Source organism: Protopterus annectens, chromosome 2.part2 (assembly GCF_019279795.1).
Source record: "Protopterus annectens isolate FY-2018-M chromosome 2.part2, PAN1.0, whole genome shotgun sequence".
Taxonomy (NCBI): domain Eukaryota; kingdom Metazoa; phylum Chordata; order Ceratodontiformes; family Protopteridae; genus Protopterus; species Protopterus annectens.
Genome location: NC_056730.1, coordinates 731,472,402 through 731,497,656, shown reverse-complemented (window position 1 = coordinate 731,497,656; position 25,255 = coordinate 731,472,402). Strand labels below are relative to the sequence as shown.

Genomic DNA, 25,255 nt, shown 5'->3' with positions numbered 1-25,255 from the left:
TCCTGTCATACCAGACCTTGTTCTGCTGTTGGGCTTCTGCCAGGTTCTCCTGGGCCAAGCCCATGAGTAACCTGAGCCTTGTCCTGAGGTTTAGGACATATGCCGCAACAGACTCCTTGTTAGATTCACACTCACCGTCCCACTCTTCACAAATTAAATCTAGAGGTCCCCTCAACCTATGCCCATACAGCAACTCAAAGGGTGAAAAACCTGTGGATTCCTGGGGAACCTCTCTGTAGGCAAACAGATGGGGCAGATATTTGTCCCACTCCCTCTTAAACTGGTCTGCAAATGCATGTAGCATGGACTTGATTGTAGAGTTTAACCTGTCAACAAGACCATTAGTCTGGGGATGGTAGGGGATAGTCTTCAGGTGCTTCACCACACAGTACTTCCACAGACAAGCCAGCAGGTCTGACATAAAATTGGCACCTTTGTCAGTCAGTATTTCTTTTGGGAAGCCTATCCTCCTGAAAATCTCTAACAAAGCATTTACCACCTTTTCTGCCTCAATGGAGGACAAAGCCACTGCATCAGGGTATCTTGTAGCACAATCTACTACCACTAGGATATACTTTTTCCCTGTGGAATTTGGGGTACTCAGAGGCCCCACAATATCCATAGCTACCCTCTGAAATGGCTCCTCAATCACAGACAAAGGCATCAAAGGAGCTCTCACCTTGTCTTCTGCCTTGCCTACCTTTTGGCACTGCTCACAGGTCCTGCAGTACCCTGTTACATCTCTGGAAATTCCAGGCCAATAAAAGCTCTGCATAATATGTATCTTTATACATTTTACGCCCATATAGTCTGCAAAGGGAATATCATGGGCTATGGCTAGAAGCACCAGATGGTAGGCTCTAGGCACTACCAACTGCTGTATCCTCTCACCTTCTAGCCCTCCCTCATGGGTCCACTCTCTGTGCAGTAACTCATTGTCCCATTATGCAGATTCCCCCTTCCCTTGAGAATTAGGTGCCTCACTAGCTACCTGCCTCAGGCCTTGCATTGTAGGGTGTGAGAGCTGAGCCTGTGTCAGCTCTGTCTTTGTAACCCTTCCCAGCTCCCCTTCCACAGGAAGTCTGACATCCTCTGACAGCGGTGCCTCACTGTCAGCCTGGGTACTACTACTCACCTGTACCTTTGCAGTCACTCTGTCCAAGGGAGCATCAGTACCCCCAAGCAGCTGTGGCTCAACTTCAGTCTCACTGCTACAGAGTAGCTCCCTCCATGAAGTAACCACCTTACCAGTCCTGGCTTCAGGTATGCAGTCTGTCTGGGTCTCCCCCAGGCTACCAGACCCACATACTTTTCTTGAAGCCTGACTGCGTGTAACTGCATAAACACATGGTATTGCCTCATCAAAATCCTTCCCTATCAGGACATCTAAAGGATGGTAGTTCTGTACCCCTGTTGTCTCAAGACAACCTACTATTGGCATTTTGTCTTTCCACTTAATGGCTCTCTCACCTGTTGTTCCCCACCTTACCTCCATGGAAATCTGTATGTCACATGCCCCCACTGGTTGCATTCAAAACATGTAACCCTAGGTTCTAGACATGTACCTCGACATGTGGCTTCCCCTACTACTGGCAGATTCTGATGGGGCAGTCTGAGCTGCCCACCATGGGTTCCTTTAGACCTATGAGCAGTACTGGGGTTACCTTTCCTGTGCAGGGATGCCCTGTTTACTAGGTATAGGTCTCCCTTCTTCCCCAACTCATCTGAAGTAGCACATTGTCTGTTAGCTAACCAGATCCTCATGTCCTCAGGCAAAGTGCTAAGGGCTTGTTTCCTCACCAACAGGTCTGCCAGCCCTTCAAAAGTGGTAACCTGACAGTCACTCACCCACCTATGAAAATAAGTGCTAAGTTCAGCAATATATTCACACACACTTTCATCTGCCTTGCGTCTGTGCTCACAAAACTTTTTCCTATAAGTTTCAGGTGTTAGCTTAAAAATTCTAACAGACAATTCATAACAGCAGTATAATCAAAAAATTCATGATCAGAAATTTTAGACAATGCAGTTACAGTTTTACCACGGAGTAAGGGGGTCAGGAACTGTACCCAGAGCCTTTGTTCAGCATTATACTGTTTGCATACCCTTTCAAACATATGAATGAAACTATCAAAAGTATCCCCCTCTTTAAACTGCGGAAGAAATTTACTGACCTTTTGTGCTTCTAGGGTCTGGTTACTCCCTCCCCATTACCTCCATGACTCTGGTGAAGAATCAGCATCTCCTTTTCGTGCTGCCTCTGCCTTTCCTTCTCCTCAGCTTCCAGGCATAGCAGTTTCTCATTCTCCTCAGCATGTAGACATCTCAGTCTCTCTGCTGCTTTTGTTTCCAAATGCCTGGCCTCCAGCTCAAGTCTCTTTAGCTCCAGATGGATTTTTAAGTCCTCTGCAGAAAGGTTGAGCTGTCTATTCTCTGAGTGTTGTACACCTCCACGGCTAGTCTGATCATCCTCTTAATTGCTGTTTTCTGATGCAGCTGTGACCAAAGCTGCAATCATGTCTGCCTTAGTCAGGTTTCTGTGCACCAGTCCCTTAGCGTAACACATGTTAGCCAATTGGCTCCTTGTCAATTTACTATACTTCTCTGCTGACATGCTTGCCTGTTCTCCCTGACTAACTAAGCTAACAAAGTAAATAAAACAATTGTGATCTGAACTCTGAATATTCACTGCATGGCTAATTTAGAGTACAAAAACACCTTCACTGATCACTGTACACAAGCTACAGGAATTCACTATCCACAGCATTACAAGCCAATTGCCAACCAATTAATATGTGGTGTGGATATCCCACCACTGCCAAACAATTAATATGTGATGCCCATACCCTGGCCCAGCAATCAAGGAGCCTCAATTCTCACCACTAACACCAGTGAGGGGCATCCACATTGGGAAGGATAACAAATACATACACAGTAAAGTACAATTTCCTTTAAGAGCACACAAAGATCACAGTCCGTCTGGGGCTGTGTTTCCCTTTCTCTCCAGATCCCCAATAAGACTCTCCACTGGCACAGCTATAGAGTGGGGTCCTTACCCAGGGTCCCAAGCCAAGACCTCCTAGCACACTCTCTCTCTGTCCAACAACCAGTGCTTCATGTCCCTGCCCAAGTAGCTGACACACACACACACACACACACACACACACACACACACACACACACACACACACACACGCACACTTTGAGATATGATTTATGTACAACCACACAGACACTCCTGGGGAAGGCTGGCAGAGGTTCACTGGCTATGCCCCTTCTGTCCAGGCTATAGAGTAGTAATCACTGCCACCAGGACCCTTACTTATCAACTACTCTAGGGCCCTTACCAAAGGGTGTCCAGTTATTACTGTGCAATATTATTATCCAAATAGTAAGTGTGACTGAGCAGTAGGACTATTGGAGTGGCTTTGTACAGTATCACTATATACATGCAGTGTACTCTAGAGCTTAAATTATCTCTACACAAAACAGCCACAGTTGGAAGGTTTAAAATATTTAATAATAAATAATAAAAACACAAGACAATACTTCTTACTACACAGTACTAATCAAGAGTTCATAGATCACAGGAAAATGCTCAAAATAATACAGTAGAAAAGTTCTGACATCAATACAGAAAACAGCTACACTAAACTTACTATTTTATATCTATAAAAATACAAGAAGTATCAGGAACAGTAAAGTCCCACCCCGGGATTCATGAAGCTCGGCGCAAGGACGACGTTAGCCTTGCGCCGACCGTGTGGTGTAGAGATGGAGCAGCAGCACCACATGCATATTAATGAAGGGGCATTGCCGTAATGGCCACGTGCATAGGAAATGTGTACGAGTGCAGGGGGCATGTCCAATCGCTGCGCGGAGGCATGAACATGGCTGCATGCGCGCAACCTAAAATGCTGACTAGTACAGCCTGCCTCTAATAGTAATCACTCCTGTCAGTGTCCGTGGATAGTGAAATGTATGCAAAGCATATAAGACATTTTTTCGAACACCACAATAAGAAGTAAACACAAAGGCACGTAGCTGAATATTGAGTCCCTGTCCCTCGAACAAATGATATTTAAAACCCCGTGCCCGTATTCCATTGTAGTGTCGCTAGTTATACCAAGTGGAAGCGAAATGCATTGTGTTAGCGTGCCACCAATTGCTAAGCCTAGCCCAATGGTATGGGTTACCACCTGTCCTACATTGTGAGGGTCAGTCCTCCTTTAGGCAGGAGTGTCCATACCAAAACAGTTATAAATTTGAAATGTCCTGCAATAGTAGGACATAATTATGTCCCATATTTTATGTAATAGTCCCATACAATACGTATGTCCGTATATAAAATACCTAAATGTTACAAGAAACAGAATAAGCAAGTCAACGAAACAGAATAAACAACTACACCGCTACAACAATAAAAGCTTATATATAGGCATAAAACTAAAGTACTATCCTTTGTAATGACCGTGGGTATGTGTTGGCCTGTAAACTCTGATGTGTGTCCCGAAAATGTCCCATCCAGGTCATATGAAAAGATGGCAACCCTACCAATGGTCAGAGCATTCACCCAGTATCTGCCAATTCGTGGTCCAAGTCGTCCTTGTCAGGATGGCCCATAGATGAATGGGTATTACCCGGGTCTACCTACCATGTCATGAAAGATAAGTATTTTCATGTACCTATGTGTGTGAAATACAGCATGTGGATGATCAGAAATGCTAGGGTAGTCCTCACAACCATATTGGTCCCAGAGATATGTAGTGTACGCAATGTGTGCCATGGGCCATCAACTAGAAGAGGGATGAATGGTTTCTGTGGAATATGGGGGTGGGGGGATGATGGGTAATTTAATAATTCGCCAAGGGGAGACTGGGTTGGATGCACAATAGCTGAACTGGAGGTCTACGAGGGAGCAGTGGGTGAATCAGGAAGATAACCAAAGAACAAATATACACATCCACAATACAATCCCACAAACATGTGAACATTAAAAAGTGCAATACACATGTACAGAAACGTTACCGGCACATACCCACATAAGGGTCTGGCCTGAACTGAGCCATCCAAACCCAACACACCTGGATACATAATTGAATACCCATCATCCCCTTCACAGCACACCACCCCCCCCTACCTGAACGTCCACCAAAACCACCCATACTCGGGCTGCTAGACAGGCACAGCCATATCTGCACATAGTGACCCCTACCCATATCTAGTAGACAGTCTTACCCTAGGCAGTCTCAGGATTGCAAATTATGCATCCCTTGCATGTTATAACCCTACCTTATAGCCGTAAAGCAAAGAAGGTCATCGGTCCCCACAATTTTTGGGTATCCCTCATGGGATATGTATCTGTTCTAAACATTAGACTTGGTGTCACGACACAGTGTCCAGTCCTGTATACATCAGGACACAAGTTGTATGAGCAGTAGTTGTCCACAAGACTGCTCAGCCTCCAGCCGATCCTGCAGAACCTACGACCTGGGATTAAACACCTGACCGTGATGCACGTCTCCCCACATGCATTATCGGGAATATATACCTTACACATTCGCATAGTGGCAGTCGGATATAGGGTGCTTAAGGTGCTTTAAAGCAGACATAAGTAGGGTTACCACCTGCCCTACCTTGTGAGGGACAATCCCTTTTTGGGCAGTTGTGTCCATACCAAATATAATACAATGGCAAATGTCCTGTGATTGTAGGAAGTACTCCTGTCCCATATTTTATGTAACAGTTGCATAAAACAGTTATTTCTGTATGTAAAATACTTAAAGTTACAAGAAACAGATTAAGCAACTAAACTGCTATGAGAATAAGCTTTCATTTAGGCAAATAATAAAGTTAAAACCTTTGTACTGACTGTGGGTATATGTCGGCCTGTAAAATCTGATGTGTGTCCCGAAAATGCCCTACTTTGGCCATATGAAAAGGTGGCAACCCTAGACGTAAGCGGGTATGCAAGCGTGTATGTGTGACGGTAAGTGGCGGTGATTCAACGTTTTGGGAAATATAAATAAGCATGTAGGTGTATTTGCATGTGTATGTACAGACCGATATACACACACACACATATATATATATATATATATATATATATATATATATATATATATATATATATGTAGATATGAAGAATGAACATGGTCACAATATAGCAGTCATAACGAATGTGAAAGGAAACAGCAGCGGAAATCCCCGTAATAGTTAGTGCTGTTATATATCAGGATGGCCATAGGTGAGCACACCTCTGCATCCCCAACCACAGGTAGGACGCTAAAAGTGGAACAAACGATCTCCCCGTGCTAAGTCTGACTTTCAACTAGGTACAGGGTAGTCCCGTTCCCCAGTTGGACAAGCCTAAACCCGGATGACCATATGAACACCCTGACAGTCGAACACACGTATGTCCCAGGACTATAGGCTTTGGAGGTCTGAATATCCTCTGAGTGAGTCAACATGCAGCACGGGTCCAGAGCAGTAGGGAATAGGGAATGGCGCATGTGTAGTAGTGTGGTTTTCCCAACAGGAAAATGGATGCCTGCTGTGTAAGTGAAGTAATGAAGCGTGTGTTAGGGTAACTATGCACCATGGGTATACATATAAATGAAGCAGAACACCAATAGTGTAGTGGTTAGAGCATCCGCCTAACGAAAAGGCATTCACGGTTCAAGGTCAACAATAGCACATATCATTTTCCTTGTGGAATGAATGTTGCTCTGCTGTAAAGCCGACATTTATACATGTAAAGGTGAACGTGTGTATCGCATGGGACTATTAACCAGATCCTTTCAATCAAAGTGGTATTGTCATAATGAATAAGGCACAAATAAGCACAAATAAGTGGCAGTAAACATATGTAATGCACAGTAAGCATAGGCAAGTGCGCCTGCGCGGGTGTAAGCAGCTCCCAGCATAGGAAATGTATGTTTGTATGTACAAATGTAATATACACACACACATACACACACACACATACATATATATATATATATATATATATATATATATATATATATATATATATATATACACACACACATATATGTGTGTTGGAAAGTTTTTTTTACAGCTAATATTATAGCAATATATGGTAATATTATATTAATGGGGGGGGTGACTGGGGGACAAACAAAGAGACAAAAAAAGACAAGCAAAAGACAGAGGATAAGTGATCTAAACAAGCATAAATGCCACCTATATGCCCACTATGGTGAAAATGGTTATAAAAATGGTTTGCTTAAAATGGTTACAAAGACACCTACAACGAGTCTCTGCAAGGTCTGATTGGCTATAAAAAATGGCTCACAAAAACTGCTAGCCTAGTACTAATCTATGAAATTCTATTCAATTTAAGAATATTGCTAATTAATGTTTAATTGGCTTAATTACTCATTAATGTGCTAAATAAGCCTTATTTCTGCTGTTTATTTGTGGGGCACATCCTTCCCCTGGGACACCCAGCCATCTGACCATGCTTAACACTTCATGGACACATTCCACCACATTTGTGGACATTGACCATGTGAGTCGTGTGAGTAGGACAATTCATGCAAAACACTCGTGGATATGTGTCATCTTTCAAATCCCATGAAGATCTTATCCCAGTGGGTAGCTGTAGCTGTGTGAAGTGTATGTCTTTAAATATTCTCCACAAGGACATTTTTTTAGTACCCTTTGGGGGAAACAGTGGTATCCATCTATCTGCTTTGAATACTACCATCAGTTTCTTGCTCCCATGCTGAGCATGATATTATTATATGTGTTCCCACACATACCAGATGAGACAGCATGCCCACATTCTGGATCTCAGTTCCATTTCTGAGTAAAGTGAATTAAAATGTCTAGGAAAGTAAAGGAACAAGGGGGGGTAACCACAAACAATACCATAGGTACACACACACAAACACACAGTCATCTCTGCAGTGTGTCTGTTAAATCAGTGGCCACACAACAAACATGACACAATATACATGGTAACTGACCAAGATGACATGACTGCTTTCTCATAAGGTGCAATTGACATTTAATGATTTTTCACAAAAAGATATACAACATTTTAAAATTTCTTTGAGTTAAATGATAATGGTGCTGAAATCTGTGTGCTGTGTGCTATGATTGTCTTTCAACAAAACAAATTGCCTTGCCATTAAATTGTCAACTCAACTCATAAATACACTAAACAAACCCTCTTAATAAACAATTCCTAAACATATTTCCTTGACTGCTATTTTAAAAGTTAAAAACAACAACAAAGTTGTAATAAACACCATCTACGCATTTCTTTGGCGGTTGGTGCGCTTGTATGATGTGTGGGATATGTGTGTTAATGTCAATGAAGTTTTCATTGTCATGCCTATTTAATTTGTGAGATAGATGATTGTTGTATGAAGTAAAGATGATGAGTGATCATTGTAGCAGTAAAGCATGTACAGTATAGTAGCAAAAATGTAAATGGTAAATAAGTGTTAAAATGGCCACAGGACGACTCTGGGCCATGTATTTTGGCAGGTGGTCTCTCTGGTAATTTTTTTTTGTGTCTCTTCTCTCCAATTTGCGAGTTTTGTATGGGTGGCAATTCCACTGGGTGGGGTGGCAATTTAGGATATGCAAATTAGATGTTAATCATTCAGCAGCAGACCCTATTTTTTTTTTTTCATGGGCCTTTGATTTTTTTGATGTTTCCAGGTTGAGAGGTATGATGTGTGTATAGATATATATCTACATACATGAAAAAAAATACATATATAAAGAATGGACGTTGTAACAATAAAGCATACACAAGGGATATGAAGGGAATCAAGAGCAATGTTGGTATTATATAGTGCTTTCACCAGAGAGTGTGTGGGCGGGACAGGTAATGTACACCAGGGAAGGGCTTGGAGACTTAACCATAAGCATCATCTGCCACACGCCAAATAGTACAGGGGCAAACCCCTGACTACTCATTGCTATTACATGTGCATGGCGTTACTACATGTGCCATAAAGGCGACATGCTGCTGTGCTGTAAGGACATGTGTGTAGGTGAGTGAGTGCCATCTGCAATAGATATAGTAGACATAACATTAGGTGTAGCACACATGTCAGTCCATGTGAATGGATGCCATTGTCACTACAACCACACTCTCTAATGGACATGCATTGACACCTTTGCCAGGGCCACAAATACACAATGTAACTTCTTAGTTTGCCACACCACAGTAATGCACAGGACCACATGCACCACAGGGGATATCTGGAGGTTCTGTGGGCTAGGGCATGTGAAAGTGCTTGACAACTGTTGGTATGCCAACAAGGTTTATACTGGGAGTTACTGTGGTTGGGAGCATCACAACCCACATGCAGGCCCAGGGTACCAGTACTGGCATGCAGGTATGCATTGCTCCATGGGTGTGTAGTGTTTGACTGTGCAAGATGGCTGTACAAGGCTGGGTGAGGGGTAATCCTTGCCATCACATCACTCGACAGTCGTGTGCAGTGCAGGGGTGTAGTGTCTGCAATGTCCCACACTAATGGGTACTGCATTATTTGGCCTGACATCTTGGTTACCAGTGTGTAGCTCCATAGCTTTGCAATGCATGCCATGTCTGTGTTTGATAGTCCCTCACATGGACATTGCCTAGGATGTGCATGTCCTATAATACTGTACAGTGACATGTACAGGTGTACCTGGTTTGGCAGACACATGTAGTGTACACAGCCTGTTATACCCCGATATGCCAATACTGGCTTGGTGTGGCGAAACCTGCTTATAGTGAGCAGGTCGGCCCTGCACCTGCATGGATAGTATGATACAGGTATTCCGTGGTGTCAGTGGCATAGGTCCATACAGGGCACATGTGTACAGCATTGTCTGACCTTAGTGGATCACATTTGATGGCACCACATATGTTGCAGGCATTCAGTGTGGAACATAGTGAAGGCACAATGTCCGCATATATGTGCCTATTGTACTGCTGTACAGGGTGCCATGTCCTCTGCAGGCCACTGCAGTCACACCATGCTTACTATCTGTCCTCAATGTGCATGTTACTAGCAACATAGTGGGATATCCTAGGTAAGGTTGTATGTGCATGGCACATGGGTGCAGGACATATACCGGGTACTAGTAGGGCTGCATACTTAGTTCACCCGGTCTTTTGCCAGATGTATGGGTATGGCTTGCCAACACAGTGCCGGTGCTGACTGACAGCTGTACTCCTTGTGAGGTGGCCAATGTGTCATAAGACGGATACTATATAGGAAAACTACAAAACCCACTCCCAAACATGTCCAAATGTAAGATAATCACGGCCATCTCTACACAGGCTCTGACAGACAAACACACACTTGCCATGTCATATATACAAACCCCTACCATATCACACTGCAGCAACATGCGGTTAGGGCACGCTCTACAGTGAATACTACAAAGCACTGTACTTGTCTCACGCAGGCACACACACACACACACACACACACACACACACACACACACACACACACACTTGGCATGTCTGAGATTAGAACACTGACCTAACTACTTTACTACACTACAGCAATACACAGTTACAGAATGCGCTACCGAGATTACTGGGACACAGCACTCCCAGAGGTGCATTTGTAGATGGGTGACATCATCGGCCTTGCTAACGGTGGGTATAAGAAATGTATGGAGTGTGAACAGTATAAAAGCATTACTCAGTCCTCAGGCAAACGGACACACACACACACACACACACGCAAGTGTGGGACTAGAACACCGACTTAACTGCTTTATTACACTACAGCATTACGCAGTTACAGAATGTGCTGCCGAGATTACTGGGACACAGCACTCCCAGCGGTGTATTTGTAGATGGGTGACATCATCAGCATTGCTAACGGTGGGTATAAGAAATGTATGGAGTGTGAGCAGTATAAAAGCATTACTCAATCCACAGGCAAACGGGGACACACACACACACACACACACACACACACACACACACACATATACACTCACACACATGGCAAGTGTGGGACTAGAACACCGACCTAACTACTTTATTACACTACAGCATTACGCAGTTACAGAACGCCCTACCGAGATTACTGTGACACAGCACTCCCAGAGGTGTATTTGTAGATGGGTGACATCATCGGCCTTGCTAACGGTGGGTATAAGAAATGTATGGAGTGTGGGCAGTCTAAAAACAATTTACAGTCCACTGGCAAATGGGGACAGACATACACACACGCCAGTGGTGGGAACAGAACACCTGCCTATTTACAGATTACTATTACAATACTACATACTTACAAATCGTGCCACACAGACTACACTTGTCAAGGCTGTCATTATGACCTTCTGGGAATGCGGACATCAACAGGGTAGCTGGCAGTTAAGATGTACATAAATGTGAACCTGGAGTATGTCCATCTTTGGAATGGATGACAACTACCACTACACAGGGTTACAATGGCCATGCCCATACACAGAGGCACATAACTAACACAAGGTGTCACTGGGCATGCTCACACACCTAGTAGCACAGGGCTGTTCGTAATGCACTGCGTGTCCATCTACACAAGGATATACTGGGCATGCTCATACACTTAGTAGCACAGGGGGCATGCTCACACACTTAGTAGCACAGGGCTGGTCAGAATGCACTACTATGTGCCCATCTACACAAGGATATACTGGGCATACTCATACTCCTAGTAGCAAAGGGCTGACTGGGATGCACTCTGATGCATGCTCACACACTTAGTAGCACAGGGCTGGTCGGAATGCACTACTGTGTGTCCATCTACACAAGGATATACTGTGCATGCTCATACTCCTAGTAGCACAGGGCTGACTGGGATGCACTCTGATGTGAAACACAGAAGGCCACAGTGGCCATGCTACTACAGGTAGACGTCAAGAACACATTGTAATAGGCTCTGATGTTAGTAGTTGTCGTTGTTAGCAAGAACGCTGCTCTACATATATTTGACACCGGTCTTTTACACAACATCTGCTGTCATTCTGGGATGACATGACTGACAGTAGGCAGGCCTTTGCCACATATCACATGCATCCATGATTCAAGGGAGTGGGGATATTACCCAAGTCTCATCCGCCCACACAGTGCCATTCCAAGGCAAATGTCCTAAACACAGGTTAACTCCCATACACCTACAGGACAACTGCATTGTTTTCTTATGCTAACCAGTGCTAGATGTGTAGCGTCCATATTCACAGCTGGTCACTGTAGATCCAACAATGGGGAGTACTGACATCTGTGCAGTGAGGAACACCTGGCTGATGGCTCTGTAGTGCACAATAGCACTACCACCGTATACCTCAGAACCTAGCACTACCACCATATACCTCAGAACCAGACATGTGGGCCATAACACAGGTATGGACCTCTCCAGGTGGTATACTCACATACATAAAGGCCACTCACATGTACTGACCGATCCCCCCCATGAAAGGCATCACAGATGAGTCATGTGCAGGACACAGTGTCACATGATGCATTCTAGGATGTAAACCTCAGACACCATCATGCCCTCGGACCACCAACATGCATCCATACATGTATGACATAGAAGAGTACACCACCATGTGACCCTTGACCTGTGTTCTGTACACATGTACTGACACAGTTGCATCATGTGTTATGCAATGCAATGATACCACTGTCTGTGACCAGGTCAGCTGTACACATACCAGGGGCCCTTGGTACTTTCCACCATTAGCAGATGACTGTTGCTGTACACCAGTACACACCCTCATGTATGGATATGGCATACATGTACCTGCCCTGGGTATGTACATGCCACACACACAGACAAAACATACCTGTAAATAGCATAGCTGTTGTTTTCCTTTGTGCAAACAGGTGGCTACAGCCATTACACACATGCACATGGAATGTAGGTCCATGGCTACTGAATGCTAACAGTACATAAGGTGTGATATCAATGTTGACAGAGGTAACATCCCCTCTGTACTGGTCACCCATCATATCATACAACAGTCCATGTGCCATGTATTTCATTACACATATCCACCAACTGCAATGCGTACAAACATGCCCATATGTCAGGATTGTAGGACCTACACACCTGTACACATAGTGTTGTGCATTCAGATAACATGCGTGTGCAGTTGCTGATGTATGCAGGTGACGTGCATCCTAGTACATAATGCAGTTGCAATGCAGCCTCAACATTGCCAACTGTATATGGTGATATGCTGAATATACAGAAAGATGTACCTCAGGTATGGACAGATGTGTGTAACTAACTAAGTGGTGGGGCATCTTTGCAGATGGATGTTTGTTGTGGACAGCTCACAGGTATGTCACAAGTGGTCCTACAATACTCTTTGTAACCGGTAAGCAATGGTTTTGTTAATTGAAGGACATAACACACAACATAGACAGCGGTCAGGGTGACCGCAAAGGTAAATCACTTGACACCTGTTAATAGTTATGACGTCCCTAGTGCATATATCAGCACTGTTGCCACCGGAAGCATCAGTACAGTTTGTAACGTGTGCAGTACTGCTGTAAGTCTGACATACATAACATGAGCTAGGCAGGTCTGAGATTCACAGTACTGGCATGTGTGGTTGCGTGTGTGTCCATATATGTCATGTATTGTGGGGAATACATCTCAATTGTTACTCACTCTCCTGTACACTAGTGTACACATCTGTACAGACTGCAGTGTAGAAAGCAGGACATAGGCAGGGGCATGCATTTCACACATGTGAGGTATCTGTATTTGCATGACATAGGTGTATTAATTACTGAATGCCACAGTGTGTGTATGTAGGGCTGACTGGTCCCTGGGGTGAGGATGTATGCTACCATACTGAACTAAGATCCCTCCCACCATCCAGGTGATGCATTCTACTATCCGTGTTGATGTCCCTGAATGTTCTTCATCTCACATTGCTGCAGTCATAACTTATGGGTAGTCCACTGTCCTCGGTCGGCCCGAATACCAAAGTATTAGGCTGACGTCGGTCATGGGCGCTCAGATCTGACGTCAGAGCGTCAAGGTATTAAAGCACATGACCGACGTCATTTCCTCAGTCTTTTTTGCCGCATGGTCCGAAGCAGAAGCAGCGTTTGCAAGTGCCGGCGTTCTGAAATTTCAGATTCTGAGTTTCAGACCAAACCAAGTTGGGCTAAGTACCCGTTGGGAATATTTTTGTTTTTTCTTGCCTCAGTTACTTCCGGATGTCAGAAAAAGTGAATAATTGTATTTCTTGTGGGAAACAGATACCGCATAGGGATTACCACTCTCTTTGTATTTCTTGTTTGGGACCGGAGCACGACGTAGTAGGGTGTCGCTTTTGTGCTAGATTTAATAAGCGCACCATTAAGCGTAGGATAGATTGTGCTAGGCTTGTCTTCGGTAAGCGGTGTAATTACAATATGCCGTCGGATCCTCCGACGCCCGCTACCGCGAAGAAGCACAAAGATAAATCTTTAAAGTCCAAACAGGATGACTCGTCTGTTCCGGACGCCGGTTCCTTGGACACTACGGTGGATTTGGTTGATCCGGCCGAAGTTTCAAATGAGTCTCAGGGGGAGACGTTGGTTTTGCAAGATTTGGCCTCTCAGGAGTCAGGTCAAGCTGAGGGGGCCTCTCAGATTACTGTTCTCCCTTCTTTGCCTAAGGTGGTTAGGCCTTCTCCTTCTGTCTCTAAGGTGCCCTCCAAAGGCAGGCCTGGTTTGCCTTCCACAGGTGTCAGTCCTAGCTCTGCAGGTTCTGTGCCTAAAAAACATATGCTTAAAATGGCAGAAGATTTAATTACTTTAATCAGGGGTTCTATGCCCCCTCCTGATAAGAGGCCTAGGGTGGAGCCAGAAATGGAAAGTTTGGAGCAGGCTTCAGATTACTCAGAGTCTTCGGCTGAAGACATTCAGGATTATCCTCCTTATTCTGATTCAGACGCAGAGGATTCCACTCCTTCTGCTTCTCCTCCAGAGGATTTTTCTTTTTCAGAAACCCTGCATTCCATGAGGGAGCATTTTAAATGGGAAGGTCAGGATTTCTCAGATTCCAGGAAGAGGCTTAGGGAATTTTTGTTTTTACCACAGCATAGGCCCTTGGCTATTCCTCCTGTTTTGGATATTGTTCAAGACGTTTTCTCTGAGGCTTCCCTTAATCCAGACTCTTTGCCTCCTGCGCCAGTTAAGCCAGATAGGTATTACAGAGTGCCTGAGGCGCATAAATATCTGTATAAAAGCCCTAGGGCCGATCCAGAAACTATTAGCCAGGGACCTAAGGGTGTCAGGGCCTCTGTTGTAAAGAATCCAGTTCCTTTGGATAAGGAGGCTAGAGCTTTGGAAAGGTGGGGTAAGAAAGTGTATACCTCTTCCACTTTAGCAATGAGGGCTTTGAATTGCCAGTTTCATATGTTGAAGTACCAGAATTTTCTCCTTACTCAGTTAAAATCTAAAATGGATGCTTTGGCAGAGGGCATAGAGTGTAAGGAATTACAGGATTTGGTACATGCCTCTGATCAGGTGGGTAAGCATGCTTTGCAGTGTGGTTTTGATGCTTTGCAGGCTTCCTCCAGGGTGGCTGCCACTGGTTCAGTTATTCGCAGGCACGCCTGGCTTAAGGATCAGAATTTGTCAGAGCATGTTAAAGCTAGGATTTTAGATGCTCCTTTGCAGTCTGAAGTTTTGTTTGGTTCTCCTGTGGAGTCTGTCTTGAAAAAATGGAAGACAAGGCTAAGTCTATGCAGACTGTTAAAGATTTTTGCAGGTGCAGCCCCCTAAGTTTAGCAGGAACTGGCCTGCTAAGGGTTGGTCTTACCCTTCTTCTGATTCACAGTCTAGGGGTAGATCTAGACGTGGTAGGGGCAGAGCTCAGAGTTCTTTCAGGCCTAGGCCGTGGAGTTCACCAGCACAATCTACAGGTGAGGGGCAAGGGCCAGTCCTTTCGTAAACAGGCCCAATGACCTGCATCTTCAGCTGCCAGATCCTTCCTGTCTGGCAGCTCCTTTGGGAGGAAAGTTGGCACTCTTCAAGCAAAATTGGTTTCTAGTCACCCAGGACAAATGGGTGTTGGACATTATAGACCAAGGCTGCAAGTTTTATTTCCACACATTGCCTCCTTTCAAAGGCATGCCAGACGTTCCTCCTCAGCAAAGGTTAGAGGCTCACAAGCAGATTTCTTTACTTCTTCAAATGGGGGCTATACAGCAGGTTCCTCTGTCAGAAGTGGGCCTCGGATTTTACTCTCGCCTATTTCTTGTACCAAAGAAAGGAAACACTTGGAGGCCAATCTTGGATTTATCTATCCTCAACACATATCTGGACATTCCAAAATTCAAAATGTTGACGTTGCAACAACTTCTGCCTCTGTTGGGCAAAGATCACTGGATGGTAACTCTGGATCTCAAAGAGGCTTATCTTCATGTTCCTATCAGGCTCAGTTGCAGGAGATTCCTGCATTTTCGGGCTGGGACTTTACATTATCAGTTCTCTGCATTGCCCTTTGGCTTATCTACTGTGCCCAGGGTATTCACAAAAGTTCTGGCTCCAGTGATAGCCTTCTTCAGATTAAGAGGAATACAAATTTATCCTTACTTGGACGATTGCCTGATTCTTGCTCAAGACAAGCACGAGCTTCTTCACCATCTGCAGTATGTTATGACAGTGTTAAGGTGCCTAGGGTATTCTGTGAACGAAACAAAGTCCAGTCTAGTACCCTCTCAGGAAATGTGCTTTCTGGGTGTGAGACTGAATACAGCTTCCCAGATGGCCTTTTTGACCCCGGACAAGCAAAAGAATCTTACACTTTACTTCCATCAATTGTCTCTCACGGTCCAGGCTGACTGCAAGGACAGTCCTTCAAGCCTTGGGGTTCATGGCATCTTGTATTCTGGTGCTTCCCAATGCCAAACTGCATATGAGGAAGCTACAATGGTATCTCAAAAATGTATGGACACAACACTGTCAAGATCTGGACACTGTCATTCAGATAATACCTTGCATTCAAAAGGAATTTTTGTGGTGGGCTCAGGAATGTCACCTAAACAAGGGACTCTCTGTGACCCGACCAGAGGCGAGTCAGATTTTAACGACGGATGCCTCGGACAAGGCCTGGGGAGCATATCTCAATGGAAAATGGGTTCAAGACACGTGGCCTGCCAGACTTCAACATTTACATATCAACTTGAAGGAAATGTTAGCAGTCCAGTTTGCATTGATGGCTTTCAAGGATTTACTTCTCCCAGGGCAGGTGTTGATTCAAACAGACAACACAACTGTCATGTGGTACATCAACAAGCAAGGGGGAACCCATTCGTACCCTCTTTGCAGGCAAGCTATGATTTTGTGGGAGACTGCTCTCAGTTTGCAACTCACTCTTCAAGCAAGGTTTCTGCCAGGAGCACAGAACTCCTTAGCAGATGTTTTGAGCAGACGGATAGTGGATCCCCACAAGTGGAAATTGGATCCTCGTGTATTTCGACAGTTGACAATGACATGGGGGACTCCAGACATAGATCTGTTCGCTTCTCCACTAAATTTCCAGGTGCCAAAGTTTTGCACAAAGATGTTTCATCCCACAGCTTGGAAAGTGGATGCTCTATCATTCAGTTGGAGCACTCTTCACGTCTATGCCTTTCCGCCTCTGCCTCTTCTTCCAAAGGTTCTCTTGAAGGTCAGACAAGACAAGCCCTCCATGATTCTAATAGCTCCAGACTGGCCTCGACAGCACTGGTACCCTCTGCTGAGGAGTTTAGTACGGGAACCTCCTTACCCTTTGCCTTTGATTCCACACCTTTTGACTCAGGAGGGCAATCGTTTTCTCAATGTCAGGATTCAGTCCCTGCATCTAACAGCCTGGCATATTCTGTTCTAGAACCTGGAGGGTCGCAGCTTCCTCAACAAGTTTTGAATGTTATTTTGGAGGCCAGGAGGCCTAGTACAAGGAAAGTTTATGCTGATAAATTGAGATTTTTTTATTTGGAGCAAAGCAAAGAGCTTTGATGTTTCCAGGCCTGATTTGAGTGTTTCTCTTCAATATCTTACAGAATTATTGGACAAGGGTTTGTCTTTCTCCTCTATAAAAGTTCATGCTGCAGCCATTTCTGCTCACTATGACTGTGATCCACCATTATTCTCTCATCCTTTGTTTAAGCAATTCCTTAGGGGGGGCAAAGAACATAAGACCCAGCGTAGAGCTCCTACTCCTGCTTGGGATCTCAATTTTGTGTTGGAAAAACTTACTTTACCTCCTTTTGAACCTGCAGCTACAGCTGAGTTAAAGTTTTTGTCTTGGAAGACTGCTTTTTTGTTGGCCATTATGTCTGCTAGAAGGGTTTCTGAATTACAGGCTCTAATGGCAGTTGAACCATTCCTAATTTTTCATAAGGACAGGGTATCTCTGCGTACTAACCCTACTTTCATGCCTAAAGTGGTTTCAAATGTGGCCTTGAACCAATCTATTCATTTGCCTACTTTTTATGCAGATCCCCAAAATAAAAGGGAGAAAATTTTGCACACTTTGGATATTCACAGGCAGTTGCGTTATTATTTGAGCAAGACTAAAGGGTTCAGACAGTCTCAGCAGTTGTTTGTTTCCTTTGCTTTGGGTTCTCAGGGGAAACCTGTTTCAAAACAAACTATTTCTAAGTGGATTGGCTTTTGTATTGCTTTTTGTTATTCTCACCATGGTAAGGAGATTCCAGCTGGAATCAGGCCTCACTCCACTAGGGCTACTGCCACTTCTACTGCTTTTTAAGGGGTAGCTACTAAAGATATTTTGGAAGCAGCTACTTGGAGTTCAGTGCACACTTTTTCTAAACATTACCATCTTCCTCTTTATTCCAAATCTAGGGCTGGATTTGCCACTGCAATCTTGCAGGGCATTTTGGCAGTCCCCGATGCTTTATGATTTTGCCAGCCTCCCTTTACCTCTGCTTTGGGATTCTACCCATAAGTTATGACTGCAGCAATGTGAGATGAAGAACATAGTACAGTTTTGTACCTACCATAAATGTAGATGTTCGAAGATCCACATTGCTGCAGTCCAATTTACCCTCCTTCCCCTCTGTAGTTTGCGGTGGTGGTATGATTTGGGTTGTAGCTGTTTTTTGTACATGGTTTTAGGGAGTTATTCTATTTTTGGCTGTGGCCTTTATTTTTAGGGCCTTCTGACATCTGGGGCAAGAAAAGACTGAGGAAATGACGTCGGTCATGCGCTTTAATACCTTGACGCTCTGACGTCAGATCTGAGCGTTCATGACCGACGTCAGCCTAATACTTTGGTATTCGGGCCGACCGAGGACAGCGGACTACCCATAAGTTATGACTGCAGCAATGTGAATCTTCGAACATCTACATTTATGGTAGGTACAAAACTGTACTTTTTAGGCAATACTGACTACCTGTACATGTGTATTCTCTGTGGCATGTCATGTAGCTGCACAGTACTGTAATGATGATTTGCACATAGGCAGGGGTCCTCACCTCACCAATAGCAACTGTGTGCGAGTGTGTGTTACTGTGTCGGTGAATCCATGAGTGTGTGGGTGTGTTACTGTGTCGCTGAATACGTGTGTGTCAATACCTGAGTGTGTGGGTGCAGTTGTGTGTTGGCATCCTGTCATGGGAATGTGTATTACTGATTCCTAATGAGGTATCACAATTCCCACTGGCCTCTACCCTTATAATAAGCTAGACCACTCTCTTACCTCACCACTCCATGTAACTTTACCTGTGATGTCACACTTTATTGATGTCACGTCTGTGGCTACAGTAGCTTAATACACAGCTATCATGCTCTTGGATCGGTAGACGTGTTTGTAACATGGGACATTCTCACTGGTATGTGGCAGCTACATGGTGCATGCTGGTATATTCATACATACCTGTGAGTAGTCCACATTGACATATGGGACACTAACTGCAAACATTGACATCCATCAGCACGTGCAATTAGACCTGAAGGAGGACAGCAGAGCATCATGACCAACATGCAGTTACTGTTATTACACAAGACACATACTGTTAACAGTATTGTACACCTGTACTACATGGTATATCTGCTGCCTGTCAACAGTCCTCAACAATTGTAAACTACACTTATCTTCCTAGTCTGTTCACCCTGTGCATCAGACCATATGAGCATGTCCCTGCACCGATAGTGTGGATGTCAGGGATGCGGCACAGGCATCATCATATGCACAGGGTGTTAATGTTTGCCAGAGGCCTAGGCTGCACTGTTGTTACACAAGACACATACTGTTAACAGTATTGTACACCTGTACTACATGGTATATCTGCTGCCTGTCAACAGTGCTCAATAATTGTAAACTACACTTATCTTCCTAGTCTGTTCACCCTGTGCATCAGACCATATGAGCATGTCCCTGCAATGATGGTGTGGATGTCAGGGATGCAGCACAGGCATCATCATATGCACAGGGTGTTAATGTTTGCCAGAGGCTTAGGCTGTACCATTGGATGACATCATGTGTGTGTGTTTGGGCCTTTGATCTAATTCGGCATGTGTGGATGTTATGCATGTTTGTGTTGTGGTGCCCTACATATGTTTCCAGTGTGTGAGTGTATGTATGCACACAATTCTGCCATGTGTCTGGCCTACACAGGGGTATTATTGACAGCTGCAGACTGTACAGGCAAGGTTTTACAGTTCACGGTGTCTGGCCACTGACACGTGACCTGTGCCTGCCACGGGTTGCACGGGCACTACCAGACAGAGGTGCAGATTGGGTACTGTCTGATTTCACTTGTCCCCTGGAACCATGTCACTGTTGGGACCATCCCAGGCCACGTGCATGTAGCCTGCTGTGTTGTGATGTGGACAGCATAGCACCAGAAGCACTGCTGCAGCTACCGCCACTACGGGAGCAGACATGTGATGTAGCTCATATACGTAGACCTGACACAGGTGATGTAGCAGGCCTGTGTCCACGTGCCCGATGCCTCACTCTTACCAGATGTTCCAACACAGACAGCTCACTCTCGCAGATTGTCATGCCATGGTCAAGGACTCCAACCATGTCACCCAACCTTCTATCCAAAGCTTCAGCAATCTGCTGTTGAGCATTTACCATTGCCTGGATGTTGTTGTTTAAAGAATGGACAGCAGCCCTTTGTAGCCTCTGTGCTTCTCTGTTGTGCCATTTAGCATGTGCCTGTACCTCCATTACAGCCTGAAACATGCATCTGGTGACACCAGCTGCTGCTCTCTGTCGTGCAGGAGCATGTTGGCCAGAGGTCCTCCTACGAGCAGCACTGGCCACGTGCCTGTGTGGGTCACCACCACTCATTTGGCTGACACCATGGTGTGCAGGCACACCTTCCATAGCCCCCACACTTTCCTGTTCCAAGCTACCACGTGCCAACTGTCTTTCCTCTATGGCCACTGGTGATCGGGTATGTGCAGGTATGGGATCTGTGTGCGGGGATGAGGGGGATATAGATGGAATGGCAACCAATGGCACAGTTTCAGCCCCTGACAGCTCTGCCTGTGACTCAATTATACATTCATCATCACTGCTAGAGTCTGTGGGGACACTAACATCAGATGTACCGCAGGAGGGCAATGCACCTACATCACCTGTGAGGGCAGACAAGAATTGTACATTACAATCTATACAACAGACACACACTCAGACACACACGCATGTGATATGACAGAAGGCATGCCACATGCATGTGATACGGCAGACGGCATTCAGCGCAGACAATAATAGTGGTAGTTATCATACATCCCTGAGTTGCACACAACAGCATGCATTTGTCATAGCAGACGGCATGCAAATTACACAGTCATAGTAGTAGTTAGCATACATCCCTGTGTTACACCATGTAGACCAGCACAGGTTAACAGTACACCTGCCTGATGTGTGGCATATGACCTTGACAATCACATGTAGTATGACATGTGATCTGCTGACATGTGCAATGACATGAATACATGTTTAACACAATGGTGTCCTGTCAAATATACAGTGGGGCAATGGTGTCCCAATACAGTGTTGCCTGTCCGCCCTACAGATATACTGCACATTTAGTTGATGTGCATGGCTATTGCAGGGAATCATGAGGTGTGTCTAGTGCTATACAGTGTGAGTTACAGACAGGGTTCATAGCCATGACTGTGTTCAGATACAATACATATATACTATGGAATGTGACCCATGTCACTGAGGTGTATACACACTAAACCATGATGTGCAGGTTGTGTCACAGGTCACTGATGGGTATACGGATGACACCCCTACACATCTGCAACCATATTGGTGCTGCCTGGCAACTATGGCCAGACATGGTAAACACATCGGTACACCATGTCCCACATGACAGCTGTGTACCACACACACACACACACACACACACACACACACACACACACACACACACACACAAGGAGCAAGTATGACATTGATGTCCAACACCAGCAAGGGGAATGAATCTGTGGGCTGATGTGGATACTGTACAGGTGACTGCTGTCATGTTGCGACACCCTCAAGATGTTCAACACATCTTATGTGGTGGATTGACGTTATGCCTACACAAGATATGCACAGGCCTGTAGGATGTCTAGTGCTCCACATCTACAATATGACCATTATACAAAGGCCATAGTTGAACCATGTGTAGCCATTGTACTACAGGGTGTACACACAAGCACAACACGCCTACTGTGTGTGTTGCTCCATGTCTCTGACCATCCTCCATGGCCATGTGTGTACATGTGTTGTCCAAGTTATTGTGACGGGCATCTATTTCACATGTCTGTGTTGTCCCATATGACATATATGCTCCACTGACAACAGGGTTATGCAGATAAAGGGTGGTATGTGGGATATGTTTTCAGGTTAGGTAGGCAGTGTTGCAGCCAGGCCACTAGGTGTCATGGACATGTCAAGATAGCATATCACATTGTGTGACATTCATAGCAGGGCTATGATCCACACCAGTGAATCCTGTGTGCTGGCCATACTCCAGCCCACTGTGTAGTACTGTTTGTATTCACCACATGTGTAGATCTGATCTGTAGTACGTCCCTAAAGTGAACAGCACCTCCACCATTGTATGCACAGCTGTCCACACATCTGACAGTGACAGTTTGTGAGGATTCATGTCGGTGAGATGATTCACATAGTTTGCAAGTGTTGCACATGGGTAGTCATTGTGATGCATTGCAGGTCTGACCTGCATATTGTGACAGAACCATACATTATGTGTACATGTTGTAAATGGCCACATGGCAGATAGATTTGTACATTATAATTCCTGATAAATAATAACGTTCTCCCCTGCAATGGGCTGCTGTCGCAGTGGAATGCCAGAGGTACCTAAATAGGAGTAACACAGCAGTATGAGCATAATCCACCCCTGTATAATGGCTATAGGGTGCAATGTGCATAACACCATACACCAGTACATTAGACTATACTATGGTGTATGCACATGTGTGCATACACAGAGTAGCATACTATAGTATGCAGCATGTGTGTATACATGCCTTGCATATGAGTTTATATTACATATTGTACAGTGACACATGCAACTATAGGGGATATAGTTGTTATAGGTGCAGTACTGACTTAACAGGCAACTCCAGGCTCAGTGGTTGAGCGACACCCACCTCCACAATATCAGCTAAGGCTTGTGGATGTGGTTCTGCAGGTGTCCCCAGGTTGGCCAGTAACTCCTTAGTACGTGTGAGTGGGGGCTGGGTTGGTGGTCCACCACATGTTGCACCTTGTTCCTTGGCGATTGCATTCGCACGCTGTTTCGCCCATCTAATGAGGTCTGTACAGTGTCTGCGCACCTGCTGGTATGTGCGGTTGTGGCCACCAACATCATTAACCCTCCCGCGAAGTTCCATCCACAGGGTATCCCGCTGCTGTGCACCCTGTGGCACATGGCTGAACAGGATATTGTGATTATTGAGGAGGTATGGGATGAGGGCCTCATCCTCCAAGCGGGTAAAAGGGGGTAGCCTTGCACACGGCATACCTGGAAGACATAATGATGGAGACAGCTCATAGTAGCTCACAGAGACATACAGAGCTACAGCTGAACATACATCTGTATCGCATTTAGTAAGTTTAAATAGTTGTATTTGCAAACCTACATGACACTGACGTGTTGGTGTCACATACATGTAACACTCAATGTTGAGTGGATATTATCACCATATATGTGTGTGTCACCTGATTACATTGCTCATACTCCATGTGGATGCTGTCTTGATGTGGGGATGTCTGTTTGCCTGTACTGGTGTACCTACCTGTCAGCACATGGCTGGATGTGTCCACATTAATGCAGTCGACCTTGATGCTGTGTAAATGTCACATATAAGGACTTACACTGCCTTAACAGACATGACCTGTGACCCTGCAGACTTGCTCACATAAGGTTTTACATGTATGTGTTCTGCCATATACATCTACACGGCACTGTACAGAAATTCAACATCCTGCCATGTATCACCTGTGTTGCACATGTGATACACATGGGACACTGGCTAGCTAGATGGTATTTGCAGGGATGGATGTCAACTATAGCATGTACAGTCAAAGTCAACTAGTGGACTATATGCCATGGGCCATGTATGAATCTAGGATGAAAGGTTACCTGGCAGTAGCCGACAGGCGGGTCTGAGGAGCCAGGTGGTGCAGTGCCACATTACTGATCCACAGGGTTAATGATACATTTACCATGCATTACCATGCGGTCATCAAACCATGTCTGAGAGGGGAGCGATGTGCAGCTTTGAGGGACAGGAATGCAGAGTATGGCAGGACTGTGTAAAGTGTATGGCACAAGGATCTGTCCAGCATGTGGAAGGTGGATGTCCATGAAGTATGTGTTCGAGATTAGGATGAGTATGTGTAGCATGTCGAACATCACTGGGTTGGACATGGATTTATTCAGGGTATGCATCATGCTGCATAGTGGAGATGGGGAATGGGAAGGCTGGTGTAGGCCATCTGCACATGGCCAATACCCCTTAAAGGAAATATGTGATCTGATATGGGTCACTTGAGTGTTTTGTATGGCTGGATAATGATCTCTAAATTCATGGATGGCACCCTATCATTATTAGGGTTGCCACATATGGCTACCTGACAGGTGTGATGATGTAGCTATCACAGGAAAGACAACTGCCCAGCTGCATCCTTTATGTTGACCGCTGCCTAGGTGGTAGTTCATGAGTACAGGGTTATTAACATAGGGGTAACAATACAATATGTAGCTGTCAGATTG

General features: G+C 44.9%; 1 protein-coding gene across 1 annotated transcript in view; it reads left to right on the top strand.

Moving 5' to 3' along the window:
- Positions 1 to 25,255, top strand: part of ARSK (arylsulfatase family member K) — a 1,632,787-nt gene that overhangs the window by 552,541 nt on the left and 1,054,991 nt on the right. The window lies entirely within an intron of this gene.